This window comes from Stenella coeruleoalba (assembly GCF_951394435.1).
Source record: "Stenella coeruleoalba genome assembly, chromosome: 14".
NCBI classification, from domain to species: Eukaryota; Metazoa; Chordata; class Mammalia; order Artiodactyla; family Delphinidae; genus Stenella; species Stenella coeruleoalba.
Genome location: NC_137160.1, coordinates 71171835 through 71179149, shown reverse-complemented (window position 1 = coordinate 71179149; position 7315 = coordinate 71171835). Strand labels below are relative to the sequence as shown.

At 46.5% G+C, this 7315-nt stretch overlaps 1 long non-coding RNA gene across 1 annotated transcript in view; it reads right to left on the bottom strand.

Moving 5' to 3' along the window:
• Nucleotides 1-1095: 1095 nt before the first annotated feature.
• The window catches only part of LOC307197197, a 31230-nt gene continuing 25010 nt past the window's right edge, over nt 1096-7315 (bottom strand). Inside the window, exon 4 of the long non-coding RNA XR_013831348.1 lies at nt 1096-1668. This is a non-coding gene — a long non-coding RNA (uncharacterized lncRNA). The remainder of the gene's footprint in view (nt 1669-7315) is intronic.

Genomic DNA, 7315 nt, shown 5'->3' with positions numbered 1-7315 from the left:
GGCTGCCAGGTGGTCAGAGAATTGTCGAGCCATTCGGGAGCTCAGAGTCCGCCATGAAATCTTGGAACTACCTCTCTTCAGACCTCTTCATGATGGTGGTAACTGTGCTTAGAATTTGAACCGCAGTCAGGCTTTCTATTACTCATGGCTAAATGTATCCAACCTGATGAACCAACTGACTTCAAGTATGGGACCCAGGTGGGTGTCACTTTTCTATGTTCCCCAGATTCTGATTTATAGCTCCTGATGTAGTCGTTTGCAGATGTCAGGAACTGGGAGAAAGGTTGCAAGAAAAGGCTTGGAGGAATGTCTTCTTGCAAAATACCTAAAGGACCCTGATGGAGAAATAACGCACTCTGCTGAGTGCCTCTCCAGAAGTTTCCCCTGGAGACTAAAACCTCAAATGATCCAATTTAAACAGTTTATTCTGGCTGGACAGTTAAGAGCAGTGCATCTCAGCAACCCAGCACCCTTAGAATACTGCCTAGCCTCGCATAAGAGTGTTCTTCAATGGCATTTAGTATTGAAACCACCTTGGGTCCTTGCGAGAATTCAGATTCTTGGGCTCCCTCTCCTAAAATATTTGGATTCATAGGTCTAGGGTAGGGAGAAAAAATCTACATTTTTATTAAGGATTTCAGGTGACTCTGATGTGAATGGTCGATGGATCTCATCTTGTGCTTTTCAAACTGTATTTTAAAGGAAGTAATGTGTTGGGTCGTGTGTGTGTGTGTGTGTGTGTGAGAGAGAGAGAGAGAGAGAGAGAGAGAGAGAGAGAGAGAGAGACAGAGACAGAGACAGAGACAGAGACAGAGAGACAGAGATCTATATAAACACCTGTGATCAGCTGAATTTAATTGGACCACAGCTGGTGTTGATTGCATATTTTTTAATGTGGCTTTTGAATACTCTCCCCTAGAACAGCCTTTATGACTGAACATCGGCATTGGTCCAACCTTGGCTGTCAATTTTAAGGTTTATTTAAAGGCACATGACAGCCAGAGCTTTTTATTCTTTACCTAAATGACACTACATATGGACTTGGGAGTTTTAAGTGCAGCATGTTGAAAGAATAATTTCTACCATGATTGGGCAGCTGCCAGTTAGTTTTTTGTTTTTGTTTTTGTTTAATTTTATTTATTTATTGCTGCTTTGGGTCTTTGTTGCTGCTGCGGGCTTTCTCTAGTTGCATCTAGCAGGGGCTACTCTTCGTTGCGGTGCGTGGGCTTCTCACTGTGGTGGCCTCTCCTGCTGCGGATCATGGGCTCTACACACACAGGCTTCAGTAGTTGCAGCACATGGGCTCAGTAGTTGTGGCGCACGGGCTTAGTTGCTCCGCAGCATGTGGGACCTTCCCGGGCCGGGGATCAAACCCATGTCCCCTGCATTGGCAGGCGGACTCTCAACTACTGTGCACCAGGGAAGTCCTGCTCCTAGTTGGTTTTAAAAACTGTGAGTTGCTTGCTCTCAGAGTCAGCTTGGGCAGATTATGTCATGACCCCAGGTCAGCAGAAGGTTGTCTACCCTGAAAATAGTCATCAAGGCTGCTGCAAGCCTAGATGAGTCTCTGTATGTGAATCAGAAAAAGGTGCCTCTTTCCTCAGGCAGAAAGGACTTCTCCTGGCTTAGTGAGTGGTATGAAGGCTGAAGAGTGAAGGAAGGAGGCTCCTAAAACAAAACAAAACAAAACAAGAGGCAACCGAGGTATTGTTACAATGAAGGGGAAGTGACGTTGGATGTGTTCCCTGCCACTGGAAAAGAGATCTCAGGGTGCTGACTTTGTATATGATCCAGGTATCCTTATGCAGTGCACAACCCATACAACTACACATGACAGCCATGTACGAGTTAACACAAGTCTTGTTCAGAATTGGAAGGGCTCCAAACATCAAACTGGAGGCTGTGCATGTTGGTGGAAAAAATAAAAACACAGCAGCAATACCATTTAATGAGCCAGATGGTAGAGGCCTCTTCTGTGAAGGGTGACCACAGGGAGAGAGACCTGTGATGGCATTAACCTCTGAGCAGCCATGTGAGTTTCTCCCCAAGGCCACAGTGGATCACGGTCACGTGGGATCCATCTGAGAATGTGTTCTCCATCAGAGAACAGTCCATGGGGGTCTGGGTCCAGCAGGAGTGAACACACCCAGGATCCCTTCCCCACTTGGGGTACTAGTACCCTAAAAAGTCATCCTTTGAAGAACTGCCTCACTTCCACTCCAGTTTTAGTGATTTGGGTGCTGAAACTCACAGCAGCTCCCGAGATGAACAAATGACCCAGGCTTCAGCAGTCAGGATAAATCTCCCGGGAAGAGCTTTACTTTGGATTCCACAGACTATGGAATCAGCTGCAGGGGCAGCATAATGCTAAAAGTGTGGGCTCTGAAGTCAGATTTCAACTCCACAAACATCTAGTCGTGCGACCTTGAGTGTCTTAACCCTTCTGGGGCAGACAGACTCTGAAGTGGCCATGGTCCCCACCTCCCAGTTACACCCTGTGTAGCCCACTCCCCTTGAGTGTGGGCAGGACCTTGGTCTGGCTTCTAACCAATAAATATGACAAAGATGATAAAATGATGTCACTTCTGTGATCATATTATGTAAGACTGTAACATCTGTCTTGCTTGAAGTCCCTCTCTCTGTGACTTGGAAGAAGTAAGTGGCTATGTTGGGAAGGAACTGGGGGTGGGTGTCTCTGGCCAATAGGCAACAATAAATTGAGATCCTCAGCTCTATAGCCCATGAGTAAAGGGCTGCTGCCAACAACTGTGTGAGTTTGGAAGCAAATCCTTCCCCAGTTGAGCCCCAGATGAGACCACACCCTGACCAACACTTCATTACAATCTCGTAAGACCCCAAGCAGAGAACTCTGTTAAGCTGTGTCCAGAGTCTTGACCCACAGAAACAGTAGTATAATAAATGTGAGTTGTTATAAGCTGCAAAGTGTGTGGTAATTTCTGCAGCAACAGATGACTAATACACCCTCTCAGGAAGAGAATGGAGAGATAGTCACATGGTTGAGAGTAACGCTTTCAATATGATGTCAAGTACCCAGCAGATTGTTGTGAGACTGTAGGATGCTGCAGGGGTGTGCCTGGCACACAGTAGATACTCAATAAATTGCACTTCCCTTCCTCCCCTCAGTAAGACCAGTGTCATAAGTTGGCAACCTTGGAATAAGTTGGCAAACTCTGTATCGGAAGTTTCCAGGGTCACCCTAGGAAAACCAGCAGAAGTTAAAAAGCCAAGCTTCTTTTGTGGAAGGTAAAATCATTTTACATCATCCAAGAGGCTTCATACAAGGCAAAAACTGTTTCATAATCCTGCCATGTAAACCAGCTGGGATTTTCCTTCACATAAATTGGATTTTGATTTATATGTCAACAAATGCCCCCAGAAACCTCATCATTTGAAAGTTCATCAATCTCAGCTAGAACTGCAGATATGGCCCTACAGGTACCTCCCTGGGAAATACAGCTCTCGTTTACTAGCCCACACGCTGACAGGGGCATGAAAGAGGAAGCGGGAGGCAGGAGAGATAGGATCACCTACCGGGGCTTTGCAGTGTCAGGCTGAGGATGTGAGTCCCCAGAAGAGTGTGAGAGAGCCTGGTGATTTGGGGGACCTGCGTGAAGGTGTGGCACGGCTGGAGCATGCAAGGAGTGGCAGCTTGAGATCAGGGAGATAGGGAGGGGCCAGGTTATGACTAGCACTGAATGCCAGGACATGGGGCTTGGATTTTTTTTGTTTGTTTGTTTGTTTGTTTTTTCTTTTTGCTGTACGCGGGCCTCTCACTGCTGTGGCCTCTCCCGTTGCGGAGCACAGGCTCCAGACGCGCAGGCCCAGCGGCCATGGCCCACAGGCGCAGCCGCTCTGCGGCATGTGGGATCTTCCCGGACTGGGGCACGAACCCGTGTCTCCTGCATCAGCAGGCGGACTCCCAACCACTGCGCCACCAGGGAAGCCCGGGGCTTGGGTTTTGAAACAAGAAAATGGCATAGCAGAGGGGAATCTTCAAAACAGCGTTCTAGCTGCAGTATGAAGGACAGGATGGAGAGACAAGCCTGGGGACAGAGAGACCAGCTGGGATGCCACTGCCATCCTTTCTATGAGCAATAATGGCATCCTGGATGGTGATGGCAGTCAGGGTGAAGAGAAGGGGATGGATGGAAGGACTCTTGGGGGATTCATGTTGGCAAACCTGGTGACTGATAGGACTGGACAGAGAGGTCGGGTAGGATGACACTGATTTCTGACTTAAGTCAGAGGACGGTGGCAGCATTTACAACCTGAATTGTGGAAGAAAAGTAACATAGTCAATGACCAACCGGAAGTCTTAGAATAGTCCCAGAAGAGGTTTACATGGAAGAGAAAAGGAAATCTCAAGGCAGGAGAGTAGAGCCTCCAGCTAAGAGAAAATTGCCCCAAATCAGCTACTTCATGCATTACACCATGCAAAGCCCCCGTAACAGACACTTTGTAGAATGTCCTCTCTGGGGACATTATGGCCCAGCTCCAAATGAGTCACAACCTCCCTTTTAAAGCTAATAAGGCTCTTCTTATAGAGTAGTGGAGCCATGACTACTTTGGCAGCTCTGACATAAGGGATTATATTGATGTGGTTGAACATTTTACTGAGCAAGGGAGGTGTTTGGCTGGCCAGTAAAACTGAAAATACGTGCTGTGGGCTTGGGGGCTTGTCAATTCCATTTCCACTGTCCTTTCTTAAGTGAAGACTATACCAAGTCCCAAAAGACTCCAGTCGTTCTGCCCTTCAATCCACGCGGCACATGGCCAATTATCCAGTATCCAAGCTCAGAGGGTCTTTGTGAGGACTAGAGGCCATGATGGGTGTAAAGGACTTGGCACAGTTTCTGGTACAAAGGATGAGCTTAGATTTCCCCGTCATCAGCACCATCCTTCCTGATGTCACTAACATCATCACTGTTATCATATAGTGTGGAGCTGATCAGACCACTCCCCTGCTCAAAAGCCCTCTCTGGCTCCCCACTGCACATAGGAAAGAGTCCACACTCAAGCCTGGCCGTCACTACGCGACATCATCATACCAGTCCAGGTTTAACTTCTTCAGCTCCTGAACACCTGTCCTACATTTTAACTATACAACCATGTAGGCATTTGCAACAATTTGCCAAACAATAGGGAAGGGAATTAGACATGAATTAGACTTTCACTGGCCTCATGAAACTCATGCTCTATCTGTAGATTAAGACATCCCTAACGAGAGTCCAGAGCAAGCTAAATGTTGGGCAAGGGACAACTTTATATCTAACTGGGGATTTAGTGCCTGAGCCAGGTGGTCCCTGATGAGCAGGAAAGAAGTCTGTGGAAAATCCCCTTGCCTAGACCCAGTGCAGGGCATGATACCAGGCATTTCACACAATCATTCAGTTTGGGGCCAGGCACTATTCTAGGTATTTGACATATATTATCTCATTAAATGAATCACAACTCTACGAAGTATGCAATCTCATCCCCATTCTACAGAAGAGGAGCCTGAGGCTCAGGGAGATTAAGTAACTTGCCTAAAGTTTCCCAGTGGATAAATGGCAATGTCAAACAGAGCCTAGATATTTTTAACTGCAAATCTCTTAGTACTTTCAAGACCACTGGAGTGGCTTTCAGGTTTGGATTGTCATTGGAATTCACAAGACACATGATAGGCTCACCAGGCATGAGACTTCTTTCACCTTAAGAAGGGATACAGAATAAGGAGCACAGCAGCATCTTAGGCTAGCAGCATCACAAAGGCCTTGGACATCCAGAGCCAATGTCCAATGTCCTAATCACCATTCTGGTCTAAAGCACGAGAGCTGGTGTGACTGTGGGTCACACTGGCATAGGGAAGCTTCAGGATCTTGGAGCCTTGAATACCTTGCTAGTGACGTAGTGCCCTGAGGGGCACATGTTTCTCATTCTTCAGCAGCTGCACTCCATAAACTACAGGTCATGTAATAAGGAAACCCAACAAGCAAGTACAGTGGGCTCCGAGACATCATTGGATCAGTGATGAGCCTATAGCCACCCCAGGAACAGCATCATTTGTCTCTAGTGGATACATTCCTTCCGTCATTATCAGAAAGAGTCCAACTTTCCTCAAGCATTCCTGAGGATGGAAGAAAGATTTACTGTTCACCTGTGAGTCCCAGCCCCTTCCTTCTGATGATAACGATGATGACCAACACTTATTAAGAACTCACTATATGCCAGCTCTGTGCCAAACTTTTTATCTGCATTATTTCAACTAATCTCCATAAGCCAATAAAATAGGTCCAGTAAATATTGTTCCCATTCTATAGATGCAGAAACTGAGACTTAAATAGAGAGATTCCGTAACATTCCCAGAGTCACACCTCTAGGAACGGAAGGTGCCAGAATTTAACCTGGTGCCCTTGACTCCCTAACTGGTGTACCTAATCAGTCTGTGAAACTGGATGATGGAGTCAAAACCAAGTTCATCCCTCCCAGTTAAACTGGTTGCGTGCCTGAGTCCTAAATCAAACAATAAACCAATTCAACTGGAAAAAAACATCTATTAAACTAGTAGATTGTCTAATTTGGTCAGTTCCTGAACCAAATTGACAAGTCATTTCATTTAAAATAAGTGAGCTAATAGCCGTGTGTAGGGATGCCATCATGGCTTAGTTTCAATGATTAACAGCTTCGCCCAGTTTTATCACATAAAAGCTGTGTTCCTGAATGCGTTCTCTGAGGCACTAGAGCTTCTGCAGGGGCTGTGCTGTGGTCAGGGTCTGGCAAAAGTGGAATTAAGCCTTGTTACGGGGATCACTTTAATCTCAAGAACCTTGAACAGGATGCTTCCTATACGTTGTGAATCTCTCTTCTTGTCAGAAGTGCAAGGATTCCCCCAAATCCTGTTCCCACGGGCCCCTCTTTGGGTGAGAATATATTCCCAACACACACTGGGAAATGCTGCCCTATCCTTCTCATCTCCCTGCTCCTCTTGATTTTCTCTTCTCAGAACTGGAGTCTTTCTTCTGCTCCCATCACTCCTCAGGTCAGCTCCCAGCTTCCCAGAGCCCCATCTGCAGCGCAGCAGACGTCACGAAGAGTACAGTTACCCAGGGAACAGAGGCATGGACTTCACGTTGCATTAGGTAGACCCTGCCTAGCCACTGTTGAGTACATCAGCTCAAATAAATGATTTACAAAGACTACTAGAGCAAAAGAAATGCGAGTACACATACGCACGCGCACACACGTGCACACACACCCCTATAAATGTTATTGGCTTTCATCCATCAGGATGCCTTTGAACAGATCTCATAAACAT